Raw genomic sequence first — 17,245 nt, 5'->3', positions numbered from 1 at the left:
GCCTCCTTCTCTCAGGTGGCCTGACACATTTACTGCAGTGTGCAGATATGTCTATATATTTTATATGTATGTAAAGCACATTTCCCAGACTAAAACCCTCTCCCAGAGAGTCTCCCTAGGTCTCTGTCTGATTCTGGCTTCATTTACTCCCTTGCAAATGAAAAGCATTTCCATTGAAGCAGTGAGGTAACACTTGTCTTAAACACGTGTGAGATCATGTCAGAGCCATGGTCCATAATAAAAGCAGCTGCTGGTAACTCTTCTGCAAGTTTCCATTCATTAGTGGTTTTTTGGGTTTTTTTTGCTTGAATTCACATGAGCAATATCCATGGGCCAAGAAACACATTTGAGAATGATAGCTATTTCCCCTTGCTAAAATCTAGAAAGTGCAGCAAACTATCCCAATCCTCACTGAAAAAAAAAAAAAAAAAGAGTTTATTGTATTTTGTTAATAAACAGAGGTGTTTATGGACAAAACATGTGTGAATGTACTTTTGGGAATTATCCTACACTGCCTACAGGATAGGGACAAGACGACCTATATATGACTTTCTCAGCTTTTTGGTTTTGTGGGAGGAGATTGGTGTCGGTTATGGGGATTTTTTTTTTTTACACCTATAGCTTCTGGTATTTAATTCTAAATTGGGAAACATTGAGTGTACCTATTTAAATTCAGCCTCAGAGATCTGTAAGCACAAAACCAGGACCAAGAAACCAGTTCTGTGCCTGCTAATGCCAACAGCCTTTCCATCAGTGACTTTCCATTGCCTTGAAGGGTCACAGGAGAGACAGAAATACAGAAATAACGTGCTCAGATTATAATGTTTTTTCCAGTTCATCACACCAGTCTCCAGGCTTTCAGAAGTGTATAACTGTATTTTGTCATGTAAGTCAGATTCATAGCCTGTCACCACTTCAAACCATTCATTTATAACAAAACATATTTCTTACACATACAGTAAATTCCTTTCATTTTTCAGTAAGATGAACTGATCTTTATCAGATACTCTGACACACAAAGCAAACACACCATTACTCCCTCTCCACTTGTTAATATTAAATTTGTTATATATTGACTCCAAGAAAGGAGCTCACATCTCTTTAGAGATGATGGTGAACAGTGCGAGGAGGAAAAAGGCAAAACAAAACAAAAACTGCCTATTTTTGAAAAGCAATTAGGTTACTATGGCAGATGGCACAAGAATGACAGAGTAGTTTTTGGTTTGACAAGTGAAACAAACATCTTTCCTGACCATGAGGACAGTGTAGAGAAGCAGAGTTAAACACTTTGAGCTGCTGCAAAGCTTCTCTACAAGTAGCCAGAATGAGATTGCAGCAACACTGAGCTGGGTCACAGTTACAGGAGGCAAAAACCAAACGAAAAACTACTCCAAAGCATGCTTTGTTTACACTTCTCTCCTTTAAGAGGTAAAAGAAAAGCAAAGCAGTCTCCCCTCTCCCTTTTGAATCATGGAGACAGTAAAAATAGAAGAAATGAAAAGTATTTTTTAGAAGAAATGAAAAGTATTTTTGACCATGCAATAATAGTTATTGCATTCAATGTGATTATTGCTCAAGGACCTTTTCCAAAGGCTCCAGATGCCACTTAAAATAGGCTGATACAATGCAGAGTTTCTCACAATCCAAATCCTGAATGAAAAAATATGAATGAGATTAGATAAGTAGTTATTTTCAGTCTCCAAACTGGCTACCCCTGATCCTTCTAAGAGTTGGAAAACAGAATTATTCGTGTGCTACTATTGCACTACCCAACAGTCACAACTTGACTGTGCTTCTTTTGGCCATATTAGAGCTCCTCAGTGGGCAGCTCTTAGCATGATTTTGTGATAATGGTCAAATGCCACCTCCTGAGAAGTACTTCTGGCCAGAGATGAAAAGCACTTGCTGGTTTCATATCCAGGCAACCTGTCCTGTGGCTGACTCTAACACCCATGTAAAACACTGCCTCGAAACATGAGCGTGGTGTGGAATGAGGTGTAGTCTGGGAAATCCAACTGATCCATCAGCCCTCCTGGCCACAAAGATGTGGGTTTTCAGCAAAATTATATAGGAGATAGCAGAGAATCTCTAAACTTACCAATATGACCCAAACAATGTATTACTAAGAATGCAAACAATTTCAATGCAAAACGAATGAGAAAAACTCTAGAAAATCCCCATCAAGCAAAGTACATCTTGCCTTAAAGTACATTTTTGCACTTAAACTGCCTTTCTCCATGTGAAATAAAATCCAGCTACACAACCTACTTCATCCCAATGATTTTGATTGTGGAGAGTACCAACCCCCAAACAAAATAAACCGAAAAGCAAGAATGTAAACACGACTGTGCTCCAGTGACTTTGCATCTCAGTGTTGTCTGTGTAGGGTTTCACTACCTGGAAACTGATGTGGTGGAAAGAAAACCCCTGAGAGCTGCGTGGAGCACTGGGGACCCCTTCTGCAGCACATTGCTCCCTTCCACCCCCAAAACTCATCCCTATTTATACACACACATGTATTTGCTTCACTCCTGTGGTCCCCATCCCTGACCCTGGAACACTGGCATTTAATCATTGCTTTTCTTTAAGTTAGTACTTTATACCTAGTGAGAATGAGATTTTGTCCACTAATCCCAGTTTTTAGTCATATAAATGCACACTAGGTGCACTGCAGACCAAGGAACTATGTTTATATATGCACTAGTAAAGGAAATGTTCTTTTCTTGTTTGGGTTATATAGTGGGGGAGGAGAGGAAATAGACTAGTGTGTCTGGTTTTAGAAGGAGGGTTAAGTGGCAAACAAAACTGACTCAAGTTTACAGGGATCCGAATAAAGGAGCAAGAAAAAAAGCTGCTCACAAAGCTTCTAATAACACACAGCAGAGAGAGCAGACTACATACAAAAGTTTCTGCGTTTCCTTTTTATTGTCAATATGCTCCTTGATTGCATACTGTGTCCAGTGAATAAGCCATTTACTATTGTGGCTGGAGTGAATGAAGCTCAGACCTTTGCCATATATGGCAGGGCCTTTTAATCACCAGGGAGCGAGGAGCAATGGAATTTTCCTGTCTTTCTGAGTTTGCAGTGCCCTCTCTTGTACGAAATATCATTTCTCAGCGAGTGCTTGTTACTGGGATTTTGACCCAATTTCCTGCTGTCATTGTCCTTTGGGGGATGTGTAGAAAATCAAACAAAAAGGGACAACTTCTGGATAGCAAGCAGCTCACAGGGAATTCTGAATTCCTCTAACTCAAGGAAATCAAACAGACTAGACCCAGCGTATATTTAAAAAAAAAAAAACCCTCAGTATCATTTACATCACTAAACGTATTGCAGTACAGCCACTGAAATGAAGTTCAGATTGAGGCCAGCTAATGCCCAGGTTGCTCCCTCATTTTCACCAATGCAGCAGAAAAGAGATTAGTGATGTTTTAAATTACTGGGACAGCAGTGGGGAAATTCACAGCTGGCCTGCTTTTGTCAGTATAATATACATTAGCCACAGAAATGCTTGGCTCTGTATCATCTGGATTGCCTAAACGCTCTCCTTCATATTTACAGCAATTAAAATGCTGCACTTCAGTCTTTATAATCCAAGCTGTGTTTGAAGTGGCAAAGCAACAGCTGTGGCTTATCAGACATCTGAATGAAACTCCTCATTTTCATAGGAGGGGTGTGGCTCTGCACTTGGGGATGTGCTGTTCCCAAAGCCAAACAAAGCAGCAAAACTTCTCTCCTCTCTGAAGAGCCAGGGCTGCAGTCCTCCAAAGCGATGCTGGCTTGACTACGGGCATCCTGCAGCACCAGAGCTGTGCAGGTAAATGAGAGCTGACCAAACAATTCTCCAGCCCACCCCTATTTCTACACATTAAAGCCAAGCTCTTGGAATTTCTTTTCCAAACCTGTGGGTTTTAACTAGGCCAGAGCAAAGCCAAATTCTCCCCAGCTGAATGACTGTTGAAATTGCTGAGAGAAATGAGGTTATCATGAGGTCATTAGGAAGGTGCAGATAAAATCCTTTCTCCTCCCTCTGCAGCTGAACCTACTCAGACCAAGAAGAAATTGTCTTCAGTACAGCTGATATTAGAAAATGATGGTGTGGACTATCACACTAGCACTGCTAGGTCCTCTGAAATTGAGGAATTATAAATGGTCGTGCCTTTGTGCTTCTGGGATTAAAGGTTTTACCAGGGTGAAGGCTGTGGCTCAAGAGGGGAAAAAAGAAATCCAGTGAGGGCCATTTCCCTATTAGAGAGCTCACTGTCAAAGAAAAGAATGAAGTGGGAAAGGGGTAGTAACATGCCCTGTGGCAGTGAGAAAGGCAAGAGAGAACATCAAAGCCTTGCAAATAAGAAACAAACAATGGCCTGATCACAGACTGCTTCATTTGGGCAGAGCTGCCTTTGAAGAGCACTGGAATCCAATGGGCACCAGCTTGCAGGATCTAACCTTGACTTCTGGAGGAGCCCAGGAACTGCTGCTCCTGCCTGCCTGGGTGAGGGTTGGTCCAGCCCTGCTGCTCCTCCCTGGGCAGAGCCAGCTCCTTTGGACAAGGGCACAGAACGAGCTGCCAACAATTCTCAGGCCCTTGGTTTGCATGGCGGTCACAGGTTCAGGCTCCCTTAGCCATTTCATGAATTATGAATGCCAGTTCTTCCTCACACTGAGTTATTTAACTTTTAGAAGGGACCTGGTGATCTCCATACCTCTTAGGTCTCCACAATTTTGGGGGAAGATTGGGAAGGTCACACGCATATGGATGTGCAGTGACACTGTCTCCCTGCATTTAGCAATGCTTTTCATATCTGTTGGCCTCCAAAGTTACCATCTGAACAGATCCCAAACCAGAGCATTTACAGCAAAACTTTATCTCCACAAACTTATTTATAACCCTTCTGTGAGCTAAATTCCAAAGATTTTTTTCTTTGCCATTTAAGGACATAAACCAGAAAATGTGCAAACGGGTGGGTTCACACCCCTCCACAGCGAGTCTCAAGGGAAAATGCTCTTTATTTGTATTCTGTACACAAGAGGGTGTGGAAACATGTAATGTTTCCATTGCCTGAAATCTTTCCCTAATATTTTCCCCACTGCAGCTTGGCCTGGCCCCAGGGGTTACAATTTCAACTGCTCTCATCAACATGAGACTGAACAAGCAGATAAGGTCCAGCAGCTTGCTGAGTAGTTTTGCTTCCAAGCTTATGTCACCATGGTGGATCTGTAAGCAAAAGCTGCCTTTGTGCATTTTTGGAGCATGCATGACAGCTTCACAGGAAGACTGGTCCAGATGCAGCACAAATTCCATCTTCAAGCACACAGGAAATGCCCTCTAGACATGACAGCACAGCATCACCACTGAGCCTGGTCTGCCTTCACCCCATTCCCTTGGCTTCAGTGGTTTTATATCTATAATCTAGAAACTGAATGCCAATCTGTGTGAACACACCAAGAAAAAGAGTCTAAGATGATCTGGGAAATCAGTCAAAAATAAAGTTTTAGCCAGTGCCTAAACTTGTCACTTTGGTATTGCAAATTCTTTACAAACTAAGAATGATGAACTAAGCCCCAGCAGACCCATGGGCTAAATACAGAAAGGTACAGCTTATCCTTTACTTGGAAATAGAGAAATAGACACACAGACACTAAGTGACTCACCAGGTATTTATGACCACAGGAAAAAATTTATAGGAGAAATTACTCCACTGGCTTAAGATATTGCTGCTTCTTTTCCTTTCTTTCACCTGCTTCCTCAGCTATTTGGTCCTGCCCTCACTGCAAGCCAGTAGGATAGTCCCCACAAGCAATTCTTCTGGCTTCAACATTGCTGTGGACAAGATTTTCTAATCAGGAGGTGCCCCTATGGTTCATGGACAGAGCTTTTCCCTGTTGAGGGGCAGGAAGAGAAGAGACATCAGTTTGTGGTGGAGGTTCCAAAGGAAAAATGCATAGAAAGGAGCACTTCCTTAAAGCAGGATGTAAACCACACAGCTGACATACCAGCTAAGTAGCAATGTTACATTCCCTAACCTTTTTGGTTGATCCAATCTGTTTCAAAAAACACAGGAGCAAGCTCCCCCGGGGGTGGGAGGGATCCCAAATTACAGAGTACTGAGCGGCCTTCCCTGCTGGGCTAGTTGAATGCACAAAAGCACCAGGGAAGGAAAAAAAAAAAAATGTTATATAGTTCAACAGTCCTGTGACCTCAGTGTTTCATCCAGAGAGGTCAGATCTAATATGACCTTCAAATGCCTCTGAGTCAAATTTCAGCCTCAGCCAAATTCTTGACAGGCAGCAGCCACACCTTCCAAGCGAGAGCAGCACCCCAAGAGGAGGTGCCTACACATAGGGTAGGTGACTTCCTTCCAGCACATTGTCCCCAAATCCATCCTCACCCATTGAACCACTCAGCAGCTCTGCACAAAGCCAGCAAACCATCCCCTGCACACGCACCTTTCCCAAAGGAGTAAGGCAGCAACTTTCTCACTAGAAGCTGCCAGGGGGTAGTTACTAAGAGGAGAGAATTTTTAAAGAATGAAAGCTCCCTTTGAATGCAGGCTCCCACTCTCTGCACTCACAGGCCTGTGTGCCTCAGGCTTTGTGCACCTGGAGCCCAATCCTGCAAACTCTCTATAAAGCTCCTCTCAAAGGCAATGAAAAGCTCCCTGGACTGCACTTCCCCTTCTGCCCTGTTACCTTTTTTGGTGCTTGCTCCCATACCTAGGAGAATCCAGATGAGCCCTGCAGATGAACAGTTATGCTCTCTTGGCCCTCTCATTCTTAGGCATATATGGTTTCCTGTCCCTCTGTGTTCACACACTGGGATCAAATGTTCCAAGCTGCACCCTTGGCAGACAGGGGTTAAGAACTCCACTGATCTTTAATAGAAAGTAAAACTCAGGCAGCCCACAAGAATGGGTCTCATGTAAGCAGCTACTGAGAAATCAGAGTATTTTCCACATTCCCAGAACATTCAAGTTCTCTTTGTCCTGCAGGAAGGAAGTCCTGCAGGCGCTCACTTTTCTACAATGAAAAGATCACCCCCACAGGCAGGGCTGCTCCAGCTGTGCAAAGGGAAGTGTGAAACAAGGAGGACTTCCAGTCAGTCTCCTGACAGAGCCTCCCTGGCATCTCCGTAGGATGGAAGCCATGTCCTAGCAGGCAGCCATGAGAAAAGCCTTGCCCTGCCTTTGTGGTCTCCCCACCTGGAATAAGCAGCACTGCTCCTTAATCCTGGGTGGGACCGAGCAGATGCTGTGTGCCACATGTGGCCCCATAAACAAGACCAATAAAAAACCCTCCCATCTAAATGTACGTCAATTTTCCCTCTGATGCCAGCCAGAGGAACTTACACCCTTCCCCACTTTCCTTTCAAACCACCTATCTTTCAGTGCCATTACTGCATTGTGTGTATCAGTGTTGAACAAGAAATAAAAGTACAAGGGAAGTGACCCCTTTCTCAGGCTGCTCCATGCCAGAATAATGCTGTGAGTATATGAAAAAGCAGTTGTCAGAAAATCCCTCATTCCCCTAAGAAGTGCTTACATCACTCACTGTCAAAGTGTATTCAGAGTACACAGGACTCCCCTTGCATCAGACCCTGAATCCATTAATGATGGTATTGATTTCATCAGGACTAATCCTGTGAATGAAGGCTGTGGAATTGATCCTCTTGTCATTGCAAGTGGCAACAAAGAGGAGTTTCCAGGAAAAACAAATTATTTCAATCGAGTCTCTTGTTCACAGACATGTCATTTGGTATTTCTTCCCTCCCATCATGACTTAGAGCCATTAACATATGCAGGTTTTATTAAGATTGCCTATCAAAGCAGCTTCCCCAGAAAAGGCAGACCTATAATTTCTTCAAATATATTGAGAAAAAGTTCTGCCCTGCTTTACCTTATTATCAATTACCTTTACCTCATTACCAATTTAATAAAGCAAATGGACTAAAAGCTTTGCTCTGTTTGTAATTTATGTTAAAAGAGTCTGTTCTGTTGATCTTGGTGTGTGCAGTTTTAGGGTCCCATCCTGTCTAAATGGCAGGAGAAAAAGATGAGACCTGCTGCAGATGAGGACTTACTGCTACATTTAATGAGACCAAAAGAATGGAGGCAGAGTCTGAGGGTTCTCCAATGGCAAATCATACAAACACAGTCATTCACAGTATGGTATCTAAAATAGACAAATTATAATAAATACATGGTTCTTACAAAAAATCCCACTCTGACTCCTTATTTTCTTTGAGCTTCTGCCAAGGAGGGGATGTGTTATTTTCCCAAATTATTCTCCTGTCTGCCTTTTAACAGGGAAGCCTTCTCAGGCAAAGTTGTACAAAAACTGTACACTCTGAAAATAAATTCTCTGAAAACAAATACTGCATAAAAAAGTCATTTTAAAACGGTTATGTTTTCATTCTTCCAAACAACATTTGACATCCGAGCCAAATCTGTTCTATCCCTGCAGGTCTGGCCAGAGATTAGCAGCTTGGTCTGTGTCTGCAGCTACCAAGCACTCATCTGCAGCTAGCTTCCTCCCTCCCTTCATTTTCCCAGCCCTTTCCCTGAGAAATTCCCTGCCATGCAGAATATCACGCTATCAGCAGCCAGCCTCGCACAAGGCTTTCCAAGCGTGCCAGCATGTCAGAGGAGCTGGCGAGGGGAGCCTGCTAGCCAGCTCCGCCCGGCAGCGCTGCCAAACGCGGAGCCGCGCTTCCGAGGGCTCCGGTCGCACCCAAGCGCGTTCTTTAATCCCCCCCTTCGAACGGGAAAGGCAACCTCACCAGAAACATTCTGGCAACAACGCACTGCTGCGCATGTTGGGAGGCTGAAAACAAAAACTGATGCCATCTATTGTCAACAATACTTCTGTGAAAGGCTGCCATGAGGGACATCTGCTTCAGCGAGTATCAGATCACTTACATTAACCAGAGCTTTACTGTATCTGTATCACTTACGCCCCGACTCTGCCCTTGCCGTCGGGCTTCCCTGAAAGTCCACATATTAAGTTGCAAATTTAAAAGCAATTCAGCAGACCTTAACACGCCAAAAGTTTTCTCATCGTAATGCCTCCAAAAGAAAAAAAAAAAAAAGGGGGCGGGGGGGGTGAGTGGGGGAAGAAAAACAAAATAAAGAAAAGAAGGGGTAGATAGGTTATTGCTCCATTAACAAGCCCACCAAAGGATCAAAAATGGAGTGGTGGGATCATCACTCACAAGTCCAGCGGGGTGAGCAAACATGCATCCCCCCTCCACCCGAGATCTCCCTTAGCTCGCCACGAACATCTGGAGAGGGGGGCACGGAGAGAGAGGAGGAGAGCAGGAATCGCTCCGCCAGCTCGTTCGGACCCGCGTGCTGCTCAATCTGCAAGGCAAAGGCGGCGAGCCCGGCTCGCTCCCAGGCAAACACGTCCCGCAAGCCCTTCCTTACCTCTGGCTGCAAAGTTTTCAGCTAGTAGGAAGGAAATGAATAACTGGCTGCTTGGGGCAGGAGCGCAGCGAGAAAGGCGCACCAGCAGCCTCGCACACACACACACACACACACACACACAGCCCTATTCAATAAAAGTGCAGCTTTTCCTTGGCCCCTCCCAAAAGTCAATGCTAAGTGAATACATATCCCTTATGTTTACAATTGGCAGGCGGCGGAATGCATTGTCCTCAATTTATTCTAATGGGCAGCCAATGGCTGCGCGCAAGCCAAGGTGGGCTCAGCCTGCCTGCAGAGATGCCTGTCATTCCCCAGGCATGCTCAGGAAGCCACTCATCAGAAAACCAAGACCTAAAAAGCTCCGAAAATTCGTGCGAGCTGCCAAAACTGTCTTGCTACATGCCCTTTTTTGGTTATCCTTAGCAGGGCCTCTGAAAGTAAATCCTCTGTCAGGAACAATCATAAGAAATGTTAATCTTGGAGAAAGAGGCTGTCTTGTTGAACACAAGCGGAGCTTAATAAAAGGAAATGTGCTGAATGGAAAGGGATACAGTAAACATATTTACTTTTTGCACCAGTTTTTTTTTAAAGCAAATAATTTCACCACAGCTAAACTACATTGTATTTTTTTTAACGAGGACCACATGTAAGAGGCAACAGAAACACTCTGCTGTGCAAGCTTGATTCTGCAGAAGGAGGGAGATACCAGTGGGAAAGGCGCATGAAAGATGAGTTGGCAGGCTTCACAGCCTGATTCCATTTCAAACAGTGCAATGGAAGTTACAGATAGAATAGCCATGTTCTGAAAAATAACTTTTAAAGAGATTCAAAACTTTGATGATGATCCTTGGCAAGCTGGACTATTTGGGTGCACAGGTTTAGTTTATAGTTCCACAACTATTCATTGAGAATTAAATCTGGCTGATTTACTATTAGAATAACCCTAAATCTCCTTAATATGACCAATATTTGCACTGTCTTCGAATATTATCAATAGAGTAAACTTAGATTAATTTTTACCTTTGTTTTGCTTTAGTGATCGCACGCTGCTGATAACTTTGTAAATTATGCAGGCATCTTAAAAATGGAACAGATAAAGACTGGTCGTGGAAACATACAAAATGCATAAGCTAAGTGTGAAAATAGAGATGAAAATTATTGCCTAGAAAACAGCACAGTACAGAGATCCCAACATGCACATATACCAGTCACTAAGAAAGGCTGCAGAGCGGCTGACTGCTCTAAGGGAATGAGTTTCCAGACCAGGAAATGTTCTGCAGATTCATATTTGACAATAACATACACAAAACCAGTTAGAGGGAAACTATGTGTAAGATGACTTCGCAGCTGAATGGGCTAAACTATTTTAATGCCTTTCTGGGTCCTTTTTTCTGGCCACTGGGCCCCACAGATTTAGTCACATGCATAATGCAAGAAGGATCCAGTCCACAGACAGTAAACTAATCCTTATAGCATTAAAAAAAAATTCAAGGAAAGCCAAATCTATGTAGATTTACAGCAAGAAATCATAATTATTCTAGTGCCATTTTAAATTTCACTGCTTTATTATAGGAAGCAAAAAGTGGTGTTTGCTTTTTGAAGGCACTTTCCCCTCATTTTAACAACCCTTTGGAAAATTCTTCTAGTGCTACACAGCTCCCATAATGTGGCTACAACAGTTTTAAATATTCAAAGTAATACCTACAGCATATATGTAACTTTGTTTTGTGGGATTTACTAGACAAGAGAGAACAAAATCCTTGTTCTCAGTCATTCCATTAACAACAGAAATTACTAGCCTATGTGTCCATGACCAAATAAAAAGAGGTAGCGACATTATTCAGGAAGGAATTACAAATCTCTACAGGATTGTAGCCTCCCCTAGATTTTTAGGATGGCAAACATTGAAGAATCCAGGCTAAAAAAAAAGGCAGGATTAAGAGATGTGGACTCTCAAAAGAGAAAATGATGATTAGGAATACCCTCAGGTTCTCATTCCAGCACAGCCATCAACCCCTGCAATCTCAATGTCCACTGCAACAGGGAGCCAGAAGGGATGCACTACCTATAGCTGAAAGCAACTGGAGTTCTCTGGTATTTTACCTTTTTTAAACTGGGTTTTGTGGTATTTTAACTTTTGTTTCTTTTCTTTTCTTACCATGACTTTGACACTCTGTTGCTAAAGCATGCCAAACTCTGTGTTCCAAGTCACCTTTCCATCAAAATTCCACCAAAAAAACCAATTTTGCTTTGGGGTAATTACATCATGAAAAGTAAAGTTCGCATCCTTCTTGCTCAGTTGAATTTCACTGAAAGGAACTTTTGGATTCCATGACTTGAAGCTTTGAAGCCAATAAACTGTCACAGATCCCAGAGTTCTCCTGGAGATGCTACTGGAAACCTGAGCTTTGAAGAATGAAGAGTTAAATTCTGGTGTGTGCCTCTCTGCCTCCTGTGACAGGAGCCACCTGTAAATGCCTGCTGTAAATACAAATATAATCTGCCTAAATTCACAGTTGTAACAATTTAGGGAACTCCCATGGTAGTCCTTACCTTCACCACCAGGATTGCCAGTCTAGCCACACTCTCTCCTTTGCTTTAGCAGTGAGAGACCCTTTGTGCCACAGCCTAGACCTAAAAATATTTCTGGGACTGCAATAACCCAAATCCTGGTTTATGATTGCACATGTAAGACATAGGGGAAAAATAGTATATGCAGAAATGAAACTCCTAAATCAAGTACAATTTTAATGTCAATACCTTATCACAGTCAGGAAGGGCCCTGCAAGTGCTCATTGCTAAGCTCTAAAGTTTGATAACATAGGGCAAGGGTGGGACTGCTTGTGATAAGAGTCAAAGCAGTTCTATATTTTGGGTTGTTAGTGCATTCTTGGAGCCCTCAGCCTGCAGTCTCTCCCTCAGAAGAACCATGTCAGAAGTACCTGGAAATCTCTGTCGAGACTGGGGCTCTCACAGGTTTATCAAACTTTTCCTGCAAAATTTACAGTCTAAAGCTGAGGTAAATCTGTGGTCTAGAAATCCAGTGTATATCAGCCCCCTGGGAGGGGCAGCTCTGGTTGCTGTGTGCAGACACTCTGAACCATTTGCATTTTGGCACCACAAAGCCCTTGAGGCTCAGCAGACAGTGGTGGCCAGAGGGTCCACTTGGGTTACTGCTGGTCCAGCCTCAGAGTTCCTTCTTCCCAAAGCAGCTGTGATGGCACAGCTGTGATGCCTGCCTGGAAAAAGTCTTTGGGGTATTTATGGAGGGACAATATTTTGCTTTTCAAAATGAAATGGTTTCTATTATTGAACTTCCCAAAATTATTTCTCTTTTTATTTGGTATGGTGCAGGTGATCATTACTGAGCTGCACTGTCCCACCACTGTCACTGCAATGTCTCCAGCTGCCATTCCAGAGACACATCCTGAGCCACACCACATCTACACATCCCCACAATACAGAAAGATGCACATAGAGCATCAAATACACCACAGGGAAGGCCATTCTTCCCAACATTAGTTTTTACCTCTCACCCCCAAATTGGCTTGCTTTTTTTTTTTTTTGTCTTCACAGCTAACAGTAGCTCAAACTGTCCTAATGCTCAACAGCAAAAACACAGAATTTTTTAGAAAGTGCCCTTACCTGACAGCTTTGGGTTCTCTTCACACCCCTGCAGTGCAACATTTCACTGTGAAACTCTGCCATCCTTTGAGCACAACAGGGATGGAAAGGAGTCATCACATTCCCAGTGACAAAATCCATCCCTGGAGGGTCACATGGCTGGGGCAGAGCTTGGTCCTACCCTGTAAACCCTCTAGGGAGCCAAAGGAGTCTTGAGAGGAGAGAGAGGATTCCCTTCCCTGGCAACAGTAAACAAACTTCTCTTGCTCTTCACTATCTATTGGAGTATTCAGCCCCTGAAAAACCAGGCAGAACTGCATCATCCTTCAGTTTCAGCCCCTCTGGAATATAAATGCCAAGTGGAACTTCACCATTAAAAATGAGGGGGACTTCTTTGTGTTTACAAAGATGTCCAGGCTAACCAGATGTTGCAGGAGGCTTTGTTGCCTACACCAGAGTATAGGTATTTGTCACTTGCTTGGATGGAAGGAAGGACTAGCCCTCCCCTGGTCCCCAGGGGACACAATCAGCTCAGGAACTGGGTTGGGTGAGGAGCATACCCAGAGCAAAGTCAGCAGCAGGAGCACTTGAGATGGTTCACCAGCTTCCATTTGGGCTCTCCAGCAGCCTTGGCCGTTTCCCTCCTTTGAGGAGCAGCAGGCAGGAGATGTGCCACACACCCCAGGCCTGCTCACACCTCCTCTCTCGCTCCAGGCCAGCTCAGAGAGCGTGGTTTGGCTCTGCATATTTTCACAAACCTCCTGACAGCATCAAGAGAGCCCAGTGTGGGTTTCCCCCGCCCCAGCAGACGTTTCTACATGATGCTATGGCTGTGCCATTTCCACAGCTCATCCAAAATCAGCCTCATCTCACACATCTCCCAGGTGCTGGAGCTCACAGCTGTGGCCCTCTGACATGAAGGTGAGGAAGCTGAGATTTGTGAGCGAGCCACCCAGCTGGCAGCTCTGGCTGGGGGATTGCTGCTGAGGGCATGGGGGAGAAGCCCACACACCACGAGCAGATTTGATCATCCTCATAATTACCTCCTGGGCACAGACAAGCTGCTTCTATGGTAGACAGGCAGAGGTAACTTTTTTAGGGAAGTTTTACACATGCTGCTTCAGGCAATATCTTTTGGCCAGAAACAGCACAATCCATAGGACTTCAAAGCCACCAGCATGCTCAAAGAGGGTGTAAAAACTACCACAAAAGAGAGCAGAGAAATATGAGCATCTCTTCAAACACAGGGCTGTGTGCAGTACAGTGTCAGTCAGCTAAAAGTAAAAAACCTAGTGCTGCTCAGACAAAGTAAGGGACTAGAATGTAAGGACTGAGAAGAGTGAACTTCCTAACCCAAATTCCAGCCTCAGTCTGCCTAGGACTCAGTTATAGCCAGTGGAAGAGCCAGAGCCCTGCAAGGAGCTAGTCCCATCATGGATTTTTAGCCCATACCCAGGGCACAAAGCCTCTCACTCCAAGTGCCCCAAAGCCCCCATGAATGGCAAGGGCTGTGCTCTGCTTCTACCTGAGAAGAAACACAATTCTTCAGAGTGTTAACAAAAGCAGTCAGTGAATAAACACTGGATCCTGTTGAAGGTGCAGGAATCAAAAAGCATGTCATGAAAACCAAGCAAGGAATAGATTATACCAGTTTTCAGCTTTCCTAAAGGTATTGGGAAAGAAAAGCCCCCAGGCTACAGGGAAGAGACTTCCCTGAGTAGGATTTAGTCAAGTATTTCCATGAGCAGCACTTCCTCACCTTGATATACAGTAATTAAACATTGGGCATATAATTATGCCTTTTTGCCATTCGTTTTGATGTGGTGTATCTACCCATTTCTGCTATGAAGTATTTTATTTCTCTGAGTTAAGACAACTAAATATGTGCAAAGCACATTTATACGCTAAAAAAGATCACAACTAAAAAGACCTGCTGGAAAAATATACTTTGCCCACAACAAGAAAGAATGAATCATGGTCACAGTGACTTTACCTTACTAAAAGCAAAACAAACAACATAGTGACCCATATTCCAAAGAAAACAGAATACCTGCACTTTTCCACTACAAAACTAAGCTTAGCTATTAGTACACAGTGCCCCCCAAAGAACAGAGATTTCACAGCACCTTCACTGACTAGCAGAAAAGCAAAAAAAGGAGCTCTTCTGCATTGCTTCCAAAAGTGGGAATTTTACACACTTTTTCTGCAGGTGAACACAGGCTAGGGGCAATCTGCTCTCAGGAATCCCTTTTTTAAAGAACATGCCCACTTCTCATACAGAATACAAACTATGGACAGCAGATGTGTATCATTTTCCAAACACCTCCATTTTACACTGCCAGTCGTGAAAAATTACACATAATGCAAGCAGCAGTGCTCAAAAATTTACACACTGTCTCTATGTGCCTTATTTTGAGAAAAATCAGCACCTTTGCCCCAAACAATTGCACAGTACACACTCCTCCTTGTAAATTTGGCTTTAATTCCAGTATTGTTTTCCAGGCAGAAAAAATGGTGCCATCATCTGCTTTTGCAACCAGCTTACAAATTACACAGCTGCTGGTACAGGCATTTTGAGGGTGAGGCATATTCCTTGGCCTTGAATCTCCCCTCACTTAGAGCAGGCTACACCAAGTATCAGCCTAATCGAATCAATATTCTCTGACATCTCCTATTGTTACAGCAATGTGAGAACCAGGCCCCTTTGTGCTCTGATGCTAATGAACTATTCAGCTTCAGCAGCTTGGCTCAGGCAGTGAGCAGAGGTTAGGGCAGGGTCATTAACTTGGACTCAAATGAAAAGCACAACTTTCGTGGGCAAAGCCCATTTAAGTCCCACACATGCCCATGTTTGCAAACAATAATTGTGATCGTCATTTAGGTCTCTATACAGCTCTGCCTGCTGTAAGAGAATTCAATACTTGCAACTGCTTCTCAGTGGGCACATCCCTAAGGATGGCAAGCCATGGAGAGAGAAAGACACCTCAAGCAACTGAATTTACTCAGCAAAATGAAGTAGAGGTAGCTGCTGGCAGGAATACCTGATTCTGACAGTATTTGCTTCAAACAGTGAATTTATTACTGTCCACACTTTACCACTGCCTAAGGGGAACAATGTGAATACAACCACCACATGCTTAATTTTATTGTCATGTATTTCCTTGCATCTTCCCCTGACTCATAAAGCTCTAACCAATCTAGGTCACACCACACACCTATAGAGAGAGCCTAAATTCTTTCTGTACAGTGCTGCATTTCCACGTCCTACAGGTAAAACACAGAACATAAGAAAAGGGTACAGCTCCCTTTCTAAAGGCTGAAAATAAGAGACTGAAGAGGTCCATGCAGATCCAGCTTAGATCTGCAGTGCTCAGACATTCAGCTCATCCTGGCTATCAGTATGATCCATCTCAGCAGAGACAGCACTAGGAAGAACAAGACAGTGAAGAGGGGGAGAGGTGAGAGCACCCAGTCTCTGCTCTCACATGCAGAGGACAGAGCTGTGTTTGCCTAGCTCAGAAGAAGCAGCAGCTTTGTGCCACTCCCTGAGCACTGACGTGCTGGACAAGTGCTACCTGCCCCAGTAAAGAACATTTTCTAAACAGGATCTCTAAGTGCATCACACCCTCTCAGCTTGTGGGACATGGGCAGAGTCACACCTGGAAGCCAGGTAGAGCAGCCTGTGCCAAAGTCACATGGGGGATTTGTGGGAAGAGCTGCACATCAGAGTACACCCCTCCCTCAACCTGCCAGCCATGAAATCCCCTCTGGACAGGACAAGCCTTTGCCATTTCCTTGGAAGGGGCAAATTTCTGTCTTTGCCAAAGACAACAAATGTATAGGGAAGAGGAGCAGGCACAGCAGACAGAACCTCAACTGCAGTCCCAGGATTTAGCTAAGCCAAAACCTCTGTCTGCCCTTGGTTTTACCCAATGGAGGGAAGAGGAACTGCAATATCTGCCTCAAAAGAAATTATTAGAAGCAGAGGAGGAAGCAAATGAAGAAATATTAGCAGTATGGCTTCTATAATACCACAGATCAAATTTGGGAACTTGTTTGGGAGGGCACCAAGTCCCCAACATTCATCTAGCAGCATTTACTGCCAAAGCATCTTGTTCCAGAGCTGAGGGGCCCTACTGAAACTACAATTATCCCTATTGAAACATCACCAAGTCATGATTCAAGCTCCCACGAG

At 43.8% G+C, this 17,245-nt stretch overlaps 1 protein-coding gene across 23 annotated transcripts in view; it reads right to left on the bottom strand.

The window, feature by feature from the left end:
• CALD1 (caldesmon 1) overlaps positions 1-17,245 on the bottom strand; it is a 225,761-nt gene that overhangs the window by 167,881 nt on the left and 40,635 nt on the right. For 17 of the 23 annotated variants that reach the window (XM_085570018.1, XM_085570012.1, XM_085570024.1 and 14 more), the window contains exon 1: positions 9,427-9,567. The exons of 1 other annotated variant lie outside the window; for it this stretch is intronic. The gene's annotated coding sequence lies outside the window, so the exon portion shown is untranslated. Of the gene's footprint in view, positions 1-9,212; positions 9,568-17,245 lie in introns of those variants that run through there. 5 more of the 23 variants (XM_085570017.1, XM_085570026.1, XM_085570031.1 and 2 more) reach the window with 3 other exon arrangements.

This window comes from Lonchura striata, chromosome 1A, assembly GCF_050655825.1.
Source record: "Lonchura striata isolate lonStrDom1 chromosome 1A, ASM5065582v1, whole genome shotgun sequence".
Classification (NCBI taxonomy): Eukaryota; Metazoa; Chordata; class Aves; order Passeriformes; family Estrildidae; genus Lonchura; species Lonchura striata.
The sequence above is the reverse complement of the archived record's forward strand: the minus strand, read 5'-3'. Positions and strand labels throughout refer to the sequence as shown.